Source organism: Zea mays, chromosome 1 (assembly GCF_902167145.1).
Source record: "Zea mays cultivar B73 chromosome 1, Zm-B73-REFERENCE-NAM-5.0, whole genome shotgun sequence".
In the NCBI taxonomy this organism is placed as follows: Eukaryota; Viridiplantae; Streptophyta; class Magnoliopsida; order Poales; family Poaceae; genus Zea; species Zea mays.
Genome location: NC_050096.1, coordinates 139239609 through 139259121, shown reverse-complemented (window position 1 = coordinate 139259121; position 19513 = coordinate 139239609).

Genomic DNA, 19513 nt, shown 5'->3' with positions numbered 1-19513 from the left:
ACAAGCTTAATTCTAAAACAAGAATATAAATTTAAATAACAAATTATATATCATATTTGTTCCTAATTAAAGAAAGAAGACTAAAAATTAACATCCGTAAGTATCTGGAGCCATCTCTAGTGCAAGTATATATCGAATCAACTATCAATCGTACTACCTATTTATTATCAACGTGTGCCATTTTTTATCTATTGGGGCGCTCTAATGCACAACTTTTACGATGGTGGTTTCAATGCAGCCACCGTTTACCAACCGCCACATTGGCTATCGATCGTACTATCAATCATACTATTGACCATCGTTAGGCCTTATCTACCACAACACTTCAGTGTACCGTCTTTACCATCAATATACAGCCACCTCATCGTCACATCAAATTTTTTTTACATTTTTATTTGAAGCAAAAAAACATAATTCAAAGAAAACAAATAAATTATAAAAATAGCGAACACAAGGTTGACTTGTCTCTTGCGGTTCGGGCTGATGATGAGTGATTGTTAATATGCGTAATACTTTGGTAGTCGGCGGGATAACCAGGGTATGATATTATGTTTTGTGAAACCATGCCTGTCGGCTTGTGGTGTGTAGGTGTGGAGCACAAGGATGGTGGCCGACAGCGAAGGTGAAGGTCATGCGGGTTCGTGCCGATGAACCCGGAGCGGCGAAGAGCATTGGACTTGACCGAGGGAATGGAAAAGTCGGGTGACTATCCATGGTGGCTAACACCTATGCCACAGGCTCGAGGACTGTCGGATACCATAATTAGGGGTACCCCCAACACTCCTAAACACGGCTGGTAACCACCATCAGCACAAGCTGCAGAGACTGATGGGCACGGATCAGGTCAAGACCTCGCCAACCAAGGGACGCAATCTCGCCTCACTCGACCCCGGCCTCGGGCCGGAACAGTAGTCCCGGATGAATTCACGCCTCGCCCGAGGGTCTCCTCAGGCAGCGAGCACTCCCTCGGCTCGCCTGAGGCCCAGCTTGGGCAGGCTTCGTCGAGAAGCAACCTTGGCCAAATCGCCTCACCAACCGACTATATCGCAGGCGCATTCAATGCGAGGATCGCCTGACACCTTATCCTGACACGCGCGCCTCAGTCGGCGAGGTCGAACTGACCGCAGTCACTTTGCCCTTTCACTGACCGATCTGACAGGAAAACAACGCCGCTCAACCCGCTCCGACTGCTGTGCCAGCCACCCGGGCAAGGCTGACAACAGCAAGTTCAGCCTCGGGCGCAACAGGAAGCTCCGCCTCGCCCGACCTTAGGCCTCGGCCTCGGGAGGAGATCTCCGCCTCGCCCGACCATGGCCTCGGCCTCAGGAGAAGTCTCCGCCTCGCCCGACCTTGAGCTCGAACCGACCGCGCCATAGGGGATACATCATTACCCTACCCCCTAGCTAGCTCAGGCTACGAGGGAATAAGACCGGCGTCCCATCTGGCTCGTCCCGGTAACAGGCAATGATGGCTCCCCGCGTGCGTCCATGACGACGGTGGTTCTTAGCCCCCTACGGAAGCAAGGAGACGTCAGCAGGATCCCAGCAGCGCCGTCAGCTGCACTTCTACAGGGCTCAGGCACTTCTCCGACGACCACGTTATCGCATACACAGGGCTCTAGCACTCTTCGACAGCCACGTTGGCATGTACACAGGGTGATAAACCCAACGGGTAGAAGGGTGCCCGATCTTTCGATGAGAGATGATGGTGGTGGAAAACTTGTTGGAGAACGACGTTGGCTGCCCGACTACCACAACCAAGATGGTGTGGCGCCTTGAGCGACAGGTACACCGTCTCCTGATAACTACGATTTGGGGTGGAGGTCGACGTTGTGCTATCCGACTACAACAACCACAAGGATGATGCGCCTTAGCGATAGTTACACCGGCTCCTATTGTTGCTGCTCTTGCCGTGCCAAGAACAGCCTTGAACCTGCAAGCAATCGAGAACAAGCAAGAACAAGATAAAAAGCAGACGCTCACGGATCTGATAGAGTTGGGGTTCTGTTTCAAGTATCCGGGTGGTCTAGCCGACACACGCGTTTACAAGGAAGTAGCAAAGGCTAAACTTACATCAAACAAAAACCCAAGTTCTTTGGTGGCTGCTAGTTGCTTAAATAGAGGAATAGAAAGGATTTCTAATGGAGAACGAAACTCTCTCGGCAGTTTCTGGACGCCTCGTTTGGTTTCTGTCATTGATTCTTGATGCACATGAAAGTAGACGAAGAAAGCTTTCCAACAAGTAGTTATTTGCACTAAACAACCTTGGGAGTGGAAAGTTATGCTCCATTTAATTTGGTGCATGCTGCAGTTACGAAATTGACTTGGGTAGAGCAGGAGTTCACTCGGCAGTTTCTGGACGCTTAGTGTCTGATCTCTCGTTGATTCTTGATCCACTAGAAAGTAGACAAAGAGACCTTTCCAACAAGTGCTTATTTGCATTAAACAACCTTGGAAGCTGAAAGATATGCCCTCTTAAACATGCACTTGTTGTAGTTTCGAAATCCCCTCAAGTGGAGCAGCTTTTATTGCCTTGTTGCCTTCTCAAATTCTAGATGGTTCACCTCCCAAACACCTTAGAATAATAAAGTAATCACAAGGTATTAGTACCTCATTTAAGGAATGATTAGCTTCAACAACAAGGAACGAGTTCACCTGATAATTAAATTTACGTGCACGGACTCGTTTCACTGTCCATGATTAAATGGTGAAGGAGGTCGCTGGTGTGGTGTATTGATGGCAGTGATGTCCTCATCATCCTCCCCTTCTTGTAATAGAGTCGTCCTCGACTCTAGTGTATGCTCCTCACCCAAGTATATCTTTAAATTTGATGATGTGCTTGCTTTTGTTGGAAATGTTGGAAATATCATTACTTGGTCCCCAATCAACTTCTTTGTTCCTCAATGTCTTTGTAGCAGGAGCCATTAACATGGTCATATCTGTGCGGGTTATGTTCTCATCATTCTCCCCTTCTTGATAGCAAACCGTCCTCGGTTTTGCATCATGATTGATGTTGATGACTAAGCTTTTATTAATGTCTTTCAAATATAAACCTGAAACTTCAACTAAAGTACATGGAAACAAGAGATTCTTTTCTTCTTGAGAACATACCAATATCTTATTTACACAAAGTGAAGAAACAACATATCTAGATGAAATAGAAATTCTATGCACAAGAAATTGTCCTATGTTGTTGTACTTGCCAGCAATATAAAATATATCATGAGAAGGACATGGTATAGTTGATCTAGCAAATAAAATATTTTCCAAATTACCGAGCTCAAAAAGATCATCAAATTCAATATAGCCCCAAATATTTAAAGAAGAGAGCAAATTTATTTCTTCAGTTTCGTTTGCAATACAAATTACATGTTCCTTTTTAGCCAAAATGTTTGGTTCAATAATAGATGTAACATGTTCATTTACTAGTTGTTGTCTTAGTACATGTGAATCATTATCCCACAAATCTTCACTATCACAAGTGTCAGCAATCAATTCTTCTTGTGATGATGGAAAAACAACAGCTGGTTTCATTATTTTGTGTTCTTGATTAGCATGTAGAGCAGATGCAAAAGAGGAACTATGGCTCACATGTTCAGTGCTTGTATAATTGTATAATAGAATCTCATTTTCAGCTTTACATGCAAGCAAAAACAAGTGAGAAATGTGTTTGTATGCTTCATGCATGACTATAGTCTGAATTTCAGAATTGAGTCCTTTCATGAACCTAGTCATGACATCTTCCATGCATTCATCTAAACGAGCAAACATGGTACAAATTTTAAAATCATAATAATAATCTTTCACAGTCCTAGCACCCTGCTTTAAGGTGTCTAATTTAGAAAGCAAATGATCAGCATAGTATGCAGGAATGAATGCATCTCTAAAATGAAGTTTGAAGTCTTCCCAAGATTGTGGAACTTTGTTGTGCCTACAAATGTATTTCCATTCCATCAATGCGTGCTCAGTTAACAAATTAGAGGCAATATAAATCTTTTGTTTTTGAGATAGATCATGCTTATCAAATTCCTTATCTACCTTTAGCTCCCAATCAATGTATGCATGAGGATCGAATTTACCGGCATATAAAGGCAAGTGTTGAATGATGCCTCCAATATAACGTTCGGTTGGGTCAAAAATGCCCATATCACCTGCCATGTTTAGTAAAGACAAGAAACAATAAAAAATATCTTTGATTCTATAAACTACTAGGAATCATTGTTGTAATCTCTCACTCTCAAACTGGTTAAACAAGTTCTTACAAGTTCTCACCACGCAAAGCAGGAGGCGCTGGCAAACAGCACGAACAACAACAACAGTGGCTGCTAGCACAACCTGGTGGTGTTGTAGAAAAATTTGTGGATTTATAGGTAGCTGCAATTTCAATAGTTCCAAGGAATAGCTAGTACCACGTTAGCCACAACAAGTTGAATAAACGTTCCACAATGGTGTTGTGCTGGTCCTAGTCCAAACCGTAATAGAGACGCGAGCCGTTACACAAATATTATCACCAAAAGCTCAGAACAGCAATCTAATTTCTGAAACTATAAAAAGAAGGTACACAAAATGCCTTTTGTTTTGTTGCACTTATAAATTTTATCTGCCAAAATTCAGAACTGGTTTTTTTCTCTCTTTTTTTGCACGTGTCTTTTTTTTGTTTTGCTGATTAGTGTGGCTTTTTTTAGGCACTCGCCTTTTGCTTTCTCTTCTTTTTGGTTGACTTGCAGCAAGAGGTCTAAACTGGTGATTGAAACAAGGTGGCGCGAACTCGAAACTCTAGCGGTAAGAAAACTTTAGACCAGCAACTCGACCCAAATGCAGCAACAGTTAATTCAACAAGTCGAAAACTAAGTAGTAAAGCAAAGGCTCAAACTGTTTTTAGGTGAATTTCTGATCTAAATATATCTTTGGGCAAAATTGGACTGTAGGTAAATAAAGCAAGGAAGATTGAGTTCTCTCACCGAGCAACCTGAAATTTGATACCACTTGATAAACCCAACGCGTAGAAGGGTGCCCGATCTTTCAATGAGAGATGATGGTGGTGGAAAACTTGTTGGAGAACGACGTTGGCTGCCCGACTACCACAACCAAGATGGTGTGGCGCCTTGAGCGACAGGTACACCGTCTCCTGATAACTACGATTTGGGGTGGAGGTCGACGTTGTGCTATCCGACTACAACAACCACAAGGATGCTGCGCCTTAGCGATAGTTACACCGGCTCCTATTGTTGCTGCTCTTGCCGTGCCAAGAACAGCCTTGAACCTGCAAGCAATCGAGAACAAGCAAGAACAAGATAAAAAGCAGACGCTCACGGATCTGATAGAGTTGGGGTTCTGTTTCAAGTATCCGGGTGGTCTAGCCGACACACGCATTTACAAGGAAGTAGCAAAGGCTAAACTTACATCAAACAAAAACCCAAGTTCTTTGGTGGCTGCTAGTTGCTTAAATAGAGGAATAGAAAGGATTTCTAATGGAGAACGAAACTCTCTCGACAGTTTCTGGACGCCTCGTTTGGTTTCTGTCATTGATTCTTGATGCACATGAAAGTAGACGAAGAAAGCTTTCCAACAAGTAGTTATTTGCACTAAACAACCTTGGGAGTGGAAAGTTATGCTCCATTTAATTTGGTGCATGCTGCAGTTACGAAATTGACTTGGGTAGAGCAGGAGTTCACTCGGCAGTTTCTGGACGCTTAGTGTCTGATCTCTCGTTGATTCTTGATCCACTAGAAAGTAGACAAAGAGACCTTTCCAACAAGTGCTTATTTGCATTAAACAACCTTGGAAGCTGAAAGATATGCCCTCTTAAACATGCACTTGTTGTAGTTTCGAAATCCCCTCAAGTGGAGCAGCTTTTATTGCCTTGTTGCCTTCTCAAATTCTAGATGGTTCACCTCCCAAACACCTTAGAATAATAAAGTAATCACAAGGTATTAGTACCTCATTTAAGGAATGATTAGCTTCAACAACAAGGAACGAGTTCACCTGATAATTAAATTTACGTGCACGGACTCGTTTCACTGTCCATGATTAAATGGTGAAGGAGGTCGCTGGTGTGGTGTATTGATGGCAGTGATGTCCTCATCACAGGGCTCATGCACCTCTCTGCCAGACACGTTAGCGCATAAGCTACACCCCCCATTGTACACCTGGACCCTCTCCTTGCATCTATAAAAGGGAGGTCCAGGGCCTTCCTGCGCGGGGGGGGGGGGGGGGGGGGTCGCGCGGAGGGACGAGCAAATGAACAGGCTCACTCTCTCTCTCGCGAACGCTTGTAACCCCTACTACGAGCACACCCCCCTGGTGCGAGATAATACGAGCCGTGTTTTCCCATTGTGTTCCATCTCGCGTCAACCCATCTAGGCAGGGGCACGCAGCGACAAATTTACTGGTTGGCTTACGGACCCCCCGGGTCCGAAACGACGACAGTTGGCGCGCCAAGTAGGGGACTGCTGCGTGTTAACAAACAACTTCCCGTTGAGTTCCAGATGGGTAGTCTTCAGCAACTTCTTCAGCCCGGGACGGTGCTCTGCTTCGGGAGTCTCGAGTTCATGTCCCTCGACGGCGGCTACGACATGGTACTCCTCCCCCCGCAGCGCGACAGCAACAACGACGGTCGTCAACTCGCCCTACGGTGGCGAACTCGACGACGTCTTCCCCCCGTGGCGGAAGAGCAGCATCCGGGTTTGCCTCGCCACCCTCCTCGCCGCAGAAGGAGGAGACGGCGGGGCAACCGTGGCCATGCAGGAGGCGGCGCCTCGTCGGCTGTCGAGCGAGTCGACGATGCCGGCACCCCAATGGGGGACGTGTCGGGCGTTGTCCTCGCACATGAGACAACGACGGATGTCGTTTCCCCGCAACGTGCCAACCCCAAGCGGACTGATGACGCCAGCACTCTCGCGAAGGACTTGCTGGGCATTAGCCTCGTACCTGAGATGATGGTGCAGTCCATCCCCGACGCGACTTCCTCACCGTCCATCGACCAAGTGGTACCATCCGTTTTCCACCCTGTGCCTTTTAGATTCAGCTTCGATCCACCAAGCGACCCCGCTTCGGTGAGCGCTTTCGTAAAGGCATACCCTAACCTTTCGGGGTACCATATGTGGTCATCTTGGGACCGACTGACGGCGTCTCAACCTACGGGCCCTCGGGTTCCGAGGAAGAAGACAAGCCCGACTCTGGTTGGGATTTCTCCGGGCTCCGTGATCCTAGTGCCATGCGAGACCTCATGACCGCATGTGACTACTGCCTCTCTGGTTGCTCTGATGATGGCCACAGCCTTGACGACGAGGGTTGTGGCCCAAGTCGCGAATGTTTCCACATCGATCTACGGGGTCACGACGAAGGCAACCACCTTGGTATGCCGGAGGATGACGATCCCCATGTGCCTGTTTCTCGCGTCGACTTCCCGCGGGAGCTAGCTGTGGTCCCAATCCCTGCGGGGGGGTCAGGACACACAGCTCGAGCAAACCCGCGAGATGCAGGCCAAGCTCGACGAGGAAGCAGGGCAACTTGTGCAGCTCCGGCAAAACATCGAGCAGGAGTGGGCAGGCCAAGCACTCGCCGGAGAAGCGTGTCATCGGGCCCAGGACGTCCAACGCCATATCGTTGACGATGCCAGGGCAAGGCTGCCCCCGGCCTCCAGCGGGGTCGGCCAGAATCTAGTTGCAGTGGCAATACTACTCCGAGCAATGCCAAAGCCATCCACCACCGAGGGGCGGCGTATCCAAGGAGAACTCAAGAATCTCCTGGAGGATGCTGCGGTCCGACGGGCCGAAAGCTCTGCCTCCCGAAGGCAAGGGTGCCCCCCAGAGCATCGCGCAACAATTTCCCGACTCATGCGGGAGGCCTCGGTCCACACCGGGCGCACGCGGGACGGGACGCCTGCAGCCCCGGGTCGCCTCGGCGACGAGCCACACCATCGCAACCGTCAAGCCCGCCTCGACGAGAGGGTGCGCCGAGGCTACCACCCCAGGCGCGGAGGACGCCACGACAGCGAGGAGGATCGGAGTCCCTCGCCTGAACCACCAGGTCCACAAGCCTTCAGCCGGGCCATACGACGGGCGCCGTTCCCGGCTCGGTTCCAGGCCCCAACTACCATCACCAAGTACTCGGGGGAGACAAGGCCGGAGTTGTGGCTTGCGGACTATCGGCTGGTATGCCAGCTGGGAGGGATGGACGACGACAACCTCATCATCCGCAACCTCCCCCTGTTCCTCTTCGACACTGCCCGGGCCTGGCTGGAGCATCTGCCTCCCGCGCAGATCTCCAACTGGGACGACCTGGTCAGGGCCTTCGCTGGAAACTTCTAGGGCACGTACGTGCGCCCTGGGAACTCATGGGATCTCCGAAGCTGCCGCCAGCAGACAGGGGAATCCCTGCGAGAGTACATCCGACGGTTTTCAAAGCAGCGCACCGAGCTGCCCAACATCACCGACTCGGATGTCATCGGGGCGTTCCTCGTCGACACCACCTACCGAGACCTGGTGAGCAAACTGGGGCGCAAGACTCCCACCAAGGCGAGCGAGTTGATGGACATCGCCACCAAGTTTGCCTCTGGCCAGGAGGCGGTCGAAGCCATCTTCCAGAAGGACAAGCAGCCTTAGGGACGGCAGCAGGAAGACGTCCCCGAGGCGTCCGCCCAGCGTGGCACGAAGAAGAAGGCAAAGAAGAAGGCGCAAGCAAAGCGCGACGCCGCTGACGCGGATCTCGTCGCTGCTGTCGAACACAGGAACCCTTGGAAGCCTCCCGGAGGGGCCAACCTGTTCGACAAGATGCTCAAGGAGTCGTGCCCCTATCACCAGGGTCCCGTCAAGCACACCCTTGAGGAATGCGTCATGCTTCGGCGCTACTTCCATAAGACCGGGCCCCCGGCGGGAGATGGCAAAGGCCAAGACAACAACAAGAAAGAGGGCGACAGGGAAGAGGAGTTCCCTGAGGTCCATGGCTGCTTCATGATCTACGGTGGGCAAGTGGCAAACGCCTCGGCTCGGCACCGCAAGAAGGAGCGCCGGGAGGTCTGCTCGGTGAAGGTGGCGGCGCCAGTCTACCTAGACTGGTCCGACAAGCCCATCACCTTCGACCAAGGCGACCACCCCGACTGCGTGCCAAGCCCAGGAAGGTACTCGCTCGTTGTCGATCCTGTCATCAGCAACGCCACGCTCACCAAGGTCCTCATGGACGGAGGCAGCAGCCTCAACATCATCTACGCCGAGACCTTCGGGCTCTTGGGGATCGATCTATCCACAATCCGGGCCGGTGCGGCGCCCTTTCACGGGATCGTCCCCGGAAAGCGCGTCCTCCCCCTTGGACAACTCGATTTGCCCGTCTGCTTCGGAACTCCCTCCAACTTCCGCAGGGAAACCCTCACGTTCGAGGTGGTCGGGTTCCGAGGGACCTACCACGCGGTGCTAGGGAGACCGTGCTACGCCAAGTTCATGGCCGTCCCCAACTACACGTACCTCAAGCTCAAGATGCCAGGCCCCAACGGGGTCATCACCGTCGGATCCACGTACTGACTCGCGTACGAATGCGACGTGGAGTGCGTGGAGTACGCTGAGGCCCTCGCCGAGTCTGAGGCCCTCATCGCCGACCTGGAGTGCCTCTCCAAGGAGGTGCCTGATGCGAAGCGCCACGCCGGCAACTTCGAACCGGCTGAGGCAGTTAAGTCCGTCGCCCTCGACCCCAGCAACGACGCCTGCAAGCAAGTCCGGATCGGCTCTGAGCTCGACCCCAAATAGGAAGCAGTGCTCATCGACTTTCTCTGCGCAAACGCCAAAGTTTTTGCGTGGAGTCCCTCAGACATGCCCGGCATACCGAGGGATGTCGCCGAGCACTCACTGAATATCCGAGTCGGTGCCCGACCCGTAAAGCAGCCTCTGCGCCGTTTCGACGAAGAAAAGCGCAGAGCCATAGGCGAGGAGATCCACAAGCTGATGGCTGCAGGGTTCATCAAAGAGGTTCCCTACCCTCTGCCTCGCATCGATCAAATTGTGGACTCCACTGCTGGGTGCGAAATCCAGTCATTCCTCGACGCCTATTCAGGTTATCACCAAATCAAGATGAAAGAGTCCGACCAGCTCGCGAGTTCTTTCATCACACCTTTTGGCATGTACTGTTATACTACTATGCCATTTGGCTTGAGGAATGCAGGTGCAACATACCAAAGGTGCATGAACCACGTGTTCGGAGAGCACATCGGCCGAACGGTCGAGGCTTACGTCGATGACATCATTGTCAAGACGAGGAAAGCCTCCGACCTTGAAACGACATTCAAGTGTCTGAGAGAGAAAGGCGTGAAACTCAATCCCGAGAAGTGTGTCTTCGGAGTCCCCCGAGGCAAGCTCCTGGGGTTCATCGTCTCCGAGCGGGGCATCGAGGCCAACCCGGAGAAAATCGCGGCCATCAACAACATGGGGCCTATCAAAGATTTGAAAGAAGTATAAAGGGTCATGGGATGCCTTGCGGCTCTGAGCCGCTTCATCTCGTGGCTCGACGAAAAAGGCCTACCCTTGTACCGCCTCTTAAGGAAGGTCGAGCGCTTCACTTGGACCTCCGAGGCCGAGGAAGCTCTCGGAATCTTAAAGGTGCTCCTTACAAATGCGCCCATCTTGGTGCCCCCCCCCCGCTGCGGGAGAAGCCCTCTTGATCTACGTAGCCGCAACCACTCAAGTGGTCAGCGCCGCGATCATAGTCGAGAGACGAGAAGAAGGGCATGCACTGCTCGTCCAGAGGCCGGTCTATTCATCAGTGAGGTGCTATCCGAGACCAAGATCCGCTACCCACAAATCCAGAAGCTACTATATGCAGTAATTCTGACGCTGCGAAAATTGCAACACTACTTCGAGTCTCATCCGGTGACTGTGGTGTCATCCTTCCCCCTGGGGGAGATCATCCAGTGCCGAGAGTCCTCGGGTAGGATAGCAAAGTGGGCGGTGGAACTCATGGGCGAGACAATCTCGTTCGCTCCTCGGAAGGCCATAAAATCCCAAGTCTTGGCGGACTTCGTGGCTGAATGGGTCGACACCTAATTGCCAACAGCTCCGATCCAACCCGAGCTTTGGACCATGTACTTCGATGGGTCGCTGATGAAAACAGGAGCCGGTGCAGGCCTGCTCTTCATCTCACCCCTCGGGAAACATGTGCGCTACGTGCTGCGCCTCCATTTTCCGGCATCAAACAACGTGGCCGAGTACGAGGCTTTGGTTAACGGGTTGCGCATCACCGTCAAGCTAGGGGTTCGGTGCCTCGACGCTCGTGGCGACTCGCAGCTTGTTATCGACCAAGTCATGAAGAACTCCCACTGCCGCGACCTGAAGATGGAGGCCTACTGCGACGAAGTTTGGTGCCTGGAAGACAAGTTCTATGGGCTGGAGCTCAACCACATCGCTCGACGGTATAACGAGATTGCGGACAAGCTGGCAAAAATAGCCTCGGGGAGAACAACGGTTCCCCCGAATATCTTCTCCAGAGACATACATCAACCCTCCGTCAAGATCAACGACACGCCCGAGCCCGAGGAGGCCTCGGCCTAGCCCGAGGTACCCTCGGGCACCGAGGGTGAGGCCCTGCGCGTCGAGGGGGAGCGGAATGGGGTCACGCCAAACCCGAACTGGCAGACCCCGTACCTGTAATATCTCCACTGAGGAGAGCTACCCCTCGACAAGGTCGAAGCTCGACGACTGGCGCGACGCGCCAAGTCGTTCGTCTTACTGGGGGATGAAAAGGATCTCTACCACCGCAGCCCCTCGGGCATTCTCCAACGATGCATATCCGTCGTCGAAGGACAAGAGCTGTTGCAAGAGATACACTCGGGGGCTTGTGGTCACCACGCAGCACCTCGAGCCCTCGTGGGAAATGCTTTCCGACAAGGTTTCTACTGGCCGACCGCGGTGGCCAACGCCACTAGGATTGTACGCTCTTGCCAAGGGTGTCAATTCTACGCAAGACAGACGCACCTACCCGCTCAGGCCCTGCAGACAATACCCATCACCTGGTCGTTTGCCGTGTGGGGTCTGGACCTCGTCGGTCCCTTGCAGAAGGCACCCGGGGGCTTCTCGCACCTGCTGATCTCCATCGACAAATTCTCCAAGTGGATCGAGGTCCGACCCATAACCAGCATCAGGTCCGAGCAGGCCGTGGCATTCTTCACAAACATCATCCATCGTTTTGGGGTCCCGAACTCCATCATCACCGACAACGGCACGTAGTTCACTGGGAAGAAGTTCCTAGACTTCTGCGAGGACCACCACATCCGTGTGGACTGGGCCGCCGTAGCTCACCCCATGACGAATGGGCAGGTGGAGCGTGCCAACGGTATGATTCTGCAGGGACTTAAACCGAGGATCTACAACGACCTCAACAAGTTTGGCAAGCGGTGGATGAAAGAGCTACCCTCGGTGGTCTGGAGTCTGAGGACGACGCCGAGCCGAGCCACGGGTTTCTCGCCGTTCTTTCTAGTCTATGGGGCCGAGGCTATCTTACCCACACACTTAGAATACGGTTCCCTGAGGACAAGGGCGTACGATGACCGAAGCAACCAGACCAGCCGAGAAGACTCACTGGACCAGCTCGAAGAAGCTCGGGACGTGGCCTTACTACACTCGGCACGGTATCAGTAGTCTCTACGATGCTACCACGCCCGAAGGTTCCGGTCCCGAGACTTCCAGGTGGGAGACCTGGTACTTCGACTGCGACAAGACGCCCGAGGGCGCCATAAGCTTACTCCTCCCTAGGAAGGGCCGTTCATCATCGCCAAGATTTTGAAGCCCGGAACATACAAGCTGGCCAACGATCAAGGCGAGGTCTACAACAACGCCTGGAACATCCAACAGCTACGTCGCTTCTACCCTTAAGATGTTTTCGAGTCGTTCATATACCTCGCTTTCTTTACATACATAAATAAAGTCTAACCGTCAAGGAAGGATCAGCCTTGCCTCGGCAAAGCCCGACCCTCCCTCGGGGGCTAGAAGGGGGGACCCCCCTCTGCGTCAAAGTTTTCCTCGAAAAAGTCTTTTGCCAGAACGTCTTTCGCGCTTTTCGACTGCTTCGATAGCGGGGTCCTAAAAACGACAAGAGTTCACGTAAACGGCAAGGCCGACCGAGCCGAGGGACTCCTACGCCTCCGGGAAACGGATACCTCACTCATCACCTTCCGCGATAAGTAACTCACGCTCGGATAAGCGATTCTGCTACCGAACAAGTCCTAACGCTTGAAGACTTTTCTGCCAGAACGACTTTCATGCCGTTTCGACTGCTTCGATAGCAGAACCCTAAAAACGACGAGAGTACACGTAAGTGGCAAGGCCGACCGAGCCGAGGGACTCCTACACCTCCGGGATACGGATACCTCACTCATCACCTTTCGTGAAAAGTAACTCACGCTCGAACGAGGAATTCTGCTACCAAGCAAGTCCTAACACATGAAACGAGAGGAAAGAAAACACAACTTTATAATTCGGCGTTAAAATGTTTAGGCCTCAACGGCCGAGAAAAACATACTCATACTACAGACAAACTGTTCTTGCAGATTCAGACATCGGCAGGGGGAGCAGCAGTACCCTCAGCGATGTTTCCACCCTCGGCGGAACCTGGCCTAGCCTCGAACGGCGACACGGGCGGAGGGATCTCCACCACGAAGGAGGATGCCAACACCGCGCTTGGGCCCTCATGGTCAGGTTCTGTGCAAGGGTTCCGGCCCGAGCGGACGCCTCGGCTGGCCGCTTCGTAGCCTCAGCCAGCTATCCCCCGAGGACCTCAGCCCGGCTCACGGCCTCGGCAGCGTGACTCCAGGGTTGGTCCCGCTAGCGGACGACCTGGCCAAGCTCCAGCCGCCGCTGCTGCACCTCCTCGGCCAGGGAAGCCACGTGCTCCCGGGCCCAGCTTCCCTAAGGACGCTCCCTTTGGTGTATAAGTATGGTTGTGGTCCCTCCACGGACAGGGGATCGACATCAACACACACACGACACTCGTAGACGAACGCTCGCTCTCCCATTCTGTCTTAGATATTGGCACTTGCCTCAATCATCTCTAGGGACTTGGGGACTTCCCCTTTCCCGTTGTGCTTGTAAACCCCTACTACAAGCACCACGGTGCGAGTATAATAAGCATCATCCTCTCTACTGGAAGTAGGGCCTTGAGTAGCCCGAACCAGGATAATTGCTTGTGTCTCCTCGCACACCATCTAGAGTCGGCCACACGACACATTTATTGGTTGGTTAAGGACCCATGGTCCAAACACTGATAGTTGGCATGCCAGGTAGGGGCTGGTCGCGTGAAACACTCCCCGTTCTCACCGGCGCTCTAGGTGGCAGGTTTCCACCACCCGCTCAGGCTTGGGATGACAATTAGGTTCGGGAGTCTTGAGTTCATCTCTCTGGGCATTGAGTATGATATGATACTCCTCCCACCTGTCCCTCTTGAGCGTCTAAGCTCTCGTAAGCACCCTTCTCGTCGCAGGAGGCAAAGAGGGAGCAACCGCGATCGTGCCCCACCGGGCACTCTGTGCGCTGGAGGCACCGCTGGGACTGATGACGGCATTAAGTCCCTCTCAAGGGACTTGGCCAGCGTCAACATTTTACCTGGAGGGCCGCCAACCGCACCAACACCAACATTCCTAGCACCACCTCATGTGACGTGGGAGACACCATTCCCCCACGACATCGAGCGAAGGGTGTCAGCTGCACCGGCCCTCCCACCCATGGGTCGGGAGGAGCCGGACACTCCCTAGAGAGACATGGCAGTGGATGGGGGAGAACCATCTGTGTTTAACCCCATCCCCTTCCAACTGAGTTTCGACACTAGCTCCGTCACCTAGATGTACGCCGGGCTACCGTTCCCCTCAGGCAACCTGGACTCTGAGGAGGAAGACGGCCCAGGCTTGCCCTGGATTTCTCTGAGCTAAGGGATCCTGAGACCATGTTGCAGTTTCTATATGCACGCGACAAGATGCTCTCCGAAAGCTCGGAGGGTTACAGCTCCGATCGTGAGAGTTATGATCCGACTCGGGAATGGTTCCACGTCGACCCAGAGCCTCCCTAGGAATGATATCACCTTGGCATGCCGCAGGAAGGTGACCAACCTCCACCACACAACCCAGATGGGGCCCAGACTCCTCTAGGGAGTCATGAGGCTCACCTCGGGTAGCTCCAGTAGTTGCACGATAAGCTTGGGGAAGAACAGCAACGCTTGTAGCAGTTGCGACAAGCATTGGAGGGAGAGGCTGCGAGCAAGGCCCTCGATGGAGGCACGCAGGCGAAGGCACACAACGTCATGTGTCGCATTGAGGAAGACGCCGATGTCGCCGAGCCCCCCGTCCTAACCCAGGCAACCCAAAGCCTAGCAGCGGCTGCGCTCTTACTCTGCACCATACCAGAGCCCTCTACCACCGAGGGATGCCGCATCCACGGTGAACTTCGGGGGCTTCTGGAATGCGCTGCGGTCCAGCAGGCCGAGAGATTGGCCTCTCGGCTCCGAGAACTCGCCTCGAGCCATCAGCCGAGGGCCTCTATCTTCGAGAGAGAAGCCTCGGTGCATCCCGCGTATACCGGGCAAAAGGCTCCCACTGTGCACGACCGTCTCCAAGATAACCGCCAACCCCAGGCAGTCCACGACTGTCTCGGCAGACACACCCAACAGTGGGAAACATTCTGCTACCGCCACTGTGGGCGCGGACGCTATGACAGCAGGAAAGACCAAAGTCCTTCCCCCCGAGCCACCGGGCCCGTAAGTCTTCAGCAAGACCATCCGAAGGGCGCCATTCCTACCTCAGTTCCGGGCCCCGACTACTATCACCAAGTACTCGGGGGAAACGAAGCCAGAGCTATGGCTTGCTGATTATCGGCTCGCTTGCCAGCTCGGGGGAACGAACGATGACAACCTCATCATTCGAAACCTCCCCCTCTTTCTCTGTGACTCTGCCCAAGCCTGGCTCGAGCACCTTCTATCGGCACAGATCCACGACTAGGAAGACCTGGTCTGTGACTCCGACCCGAATCTCGGGACGAGATTCCTTTAAGGGGGGAAGGTTGTGACACCCTAGTGTCACCTAGGGTTTCTTCCTTGAGCTAACCCAAACTATTATCACATGTAAACCTAATGAAGGGATAAACGTCAAAAGATGAGAACAAAGAATTATAATGAGTCTTCTCAAACCCTCCTTAGTCTTGTCATGAATCTTAAGGAAGGAAAAATCGCAAACCCTAATTAATCCTAAGTGAACCAATTATGCATAAAGGGTAATTGGGAGAAATCTTGGGGGAAAAATACAAATTTTGGTAAATACCAAAATACAAAGTTTTAGTTCACCAAATAACCAACAAATCATAGTAAGAAAGTTTTGCCATTTGGTTTTTCCAAAATCCCCAAATCAGCCCGTGAACCAAGGTCCTATGGGGAAATTCAGAATTCAGAATTCTGAATTTCAGAACCCTTTTCCAAAGATCAAATGCGTTCTCTATTTTTCAAAACTCAAAACCAAGAATTCCAAATATCAAAGTAGTGCTAAATTTCCTTAACACGCTCTGGAAAAATTTGAACTCAAACCAAATTCATGTGGCACGGTTTTGGCACCGTTTGACCTCGGGACCAGGCAATCTAACATTGGCACCTTGGTGACGCTACAACTCTCTGTCACTAGCCTAAAACCGCGCGACGTCCACACACAAAAGACAAAGCACTTTCAGGGGAACAAATCCTTCACAGCGATATTGCCCAAATTTGTGAAGATTTGCACCCAATCGGCGTTAGAACTCGGGCAGAAGCAACGGTTCCACGTGTTCGACCGTGGCTGACACCCCCGGTTCACGCCCATTCGCGCACCCGCGCTCCCCAATGCACGCCCGCGTGCGCTCGCCGGTCCACGGCCACCCGTGCACCACGTCGTGCCTATAAAGTAGCCCCGAGCCTCGGCCATACCTCCCTGTGCGCTCACAAGTCCTGCCCGAGCCAAAGATCACCGGAATTCGCCCCGAGCAAGCCGCGCCACCGCCCGCAAAGCTTTCCGAGCCTCGGCCACCGTGGCCAGCTCCCTCCAGTCGCTTCCAAGCCGCGCTAACCACTCAGTTAGCTTCACCATTAGCCCGTGAAGCTTTCCAAGTCCTCGGACCCGGCAGAACTTCACCGGAAGCCCGAGATCGCCCTCACCGGACTTCGGTCGCCCGCCTCCACTCGTGGACCGAGCATTCCGGTAAGCCATTTTCAAATTCCTTACATCCACGTCTTCCCTAGCACCCAGTGAAGCTCTCTGACCTGTTTGATTGAACTATTGCGTCATGAGTAGGCCGGATTCCTCGCCGCCGACGAGCATCTCCGCCTACGCACATGAACCGGCCGACTCCGACCATCCCCGAAGGCGACCCGCACATCGTCGTGATCCTCGAGACCTCCCCTACGTCCTCAACCACCTCACAGGAGCAGCCTCGCCGCCGGTAAGCCCCTCCGCCCTTTTCTCCGCCACGAGTACTGTTTAATTGGGGAAAGGACCGCACGTTCGATTTCCAGAAACCCTAGGGGGTTTTCTGCAGAGCCGTAGACTCAAATGAATAGTGCCCCAGGGACCTGTCTGTAATTCCTTTAAGAACTTTCGCCAGGGACCCCAGCGCAAAACTACTTTTCTCTAAACCATTTCTAATTAATCTTTTATTATTTATCAGAAGACTTAGGAAATTCATACCTCGAGAAATATTTAACCAAAATTTGTCAAACCAATTTTGCTGGATTCTAAATATTATGTACTAGCAATTAAAAATACTGAACCTCATGTTTTCTGTTCTAAATTTTAGAGCTTGGAATTAAATACAGAAACTCACCAAACCCTATTTGATTAAAGAAAAATGGTTATGCTTCTGTGCTAGGCTTGAGAAAATTTGTAGATGTTCAAACCCCAATTAGACACTATTTAAAAATACTAGACACCCCAATATTGGTAGTTTAAGTATAGTTATCCAATAAAAGCCATTTTTGCCCAAAACTTAAGAAACAATTAAGTAACAGAGAATCTACCCTACCCTACTTAAGTAACAGAGAATCTAGGAAAATAAGGAGCAGTAAATGAAATTATTTTTCCTACCCTACTTAAGTAACAGAGAATCTAGAAAAAATAAAGGGACCCCTAGTCCAGAACAGAATCAAGGTGAAATGTTTTATTTAGCGTTATTCCAACTAGAAAACAATTATTAGAACTATGAAAACAAATCCAAAATTATTAATAAAAATCTAGTGGACTTATAACCACTAGAACCCCATTACAAAAATGATAACTACCTCAGCCCATCATTTTAAGTAGGGTAAACAAATAAAACTTGATATTGGGACCTATTCAAAATAAATCATGAGCAACCCTAAAATAATGCAATAATGGGCAAATAAAATTATACTAGATCAATGATGAGATAAGACACCAGAGAAAAATGCAAAACCCAAATGAAGGCTGCAAATTAATACCATTGCCAATACTTCATGAAAAAGGCCATTTAATCCAAATAATTCCTACCACCTGTCCCTTAAGCAAAAAGAGGCCAAACTTTAGAATGATTGCTATTGCACAAAGAAGAAGCTAGGAAAAATCAGAAATATGTTGTTTGATATTTTTCAAATATAGTGGTAGTAGAAAGCACCTCTTTGGCTAGAAACTTTAGAAAATCATAGCAAAATAACTAATAAGTATAAATGACTAGAAATTTGTGCAAGGTCATGTTATAACATCTAGATGCCAGCAAAAATATGTCTTAAGAGGAGCCATAGTTCAAAACACCCATCCTGCCCTAATACTTGATAATTTTATCCAGAAAGAACTACTTACTTTTTAAACACCAAATTTTGAGACAGAGAATTATACACCAGTAAGAAGCTATTGTATTGTTTTCAGAATTTTTGAAAATTTATTAATATAACTTGTAGTTCAAACCCACCCTAAAAGCATAAAGGAAATAAGAAGAAGAAAGGAAAATAATAAACCTCGCTCCAATAAGTTCAACTGGAAATCTAATTAAGTTCTCACTAAGACATTAAAAGGAAATCAGTGGAACACCAAAATAGACTTACCACTTAAATTAACTAAGCTTGACCCTAAATTGCTAAATTTACCACAAGAATCTATTGTAGCAAGATTAAACTCTACTTGATTTAAATAGATTAGTCACCATCAAAGTTAATTGCTAAATTACATATCATATCATGCATGTATCTTACTCATTGCATTCTTTAGACCGCAATCTAGCTGACGGAGAGTACGTGCTCATCCCCGAGCAAGGAGTTGTCCACGAGGAAGACCAGGAGCAAGATCCCGAGACTGCCACTGAGGATCTCCCCGCAGCCCCAGCTATTGAAGGCAAGCCCCAGTTTTATGCATAACCGTATTTAAATATGCTACTTTACTACACTTAATGTTTGTAGGCTTGTAATGTGCACTTAAGTGTAGGAATTGCTTGAAACCTGTAGTTGCATGAACTTAGGATTCCTTTTGAAATGAATACTAGTATGCTAGGTCGAGTAGCTGCTTGCTGAACAGGATCTCG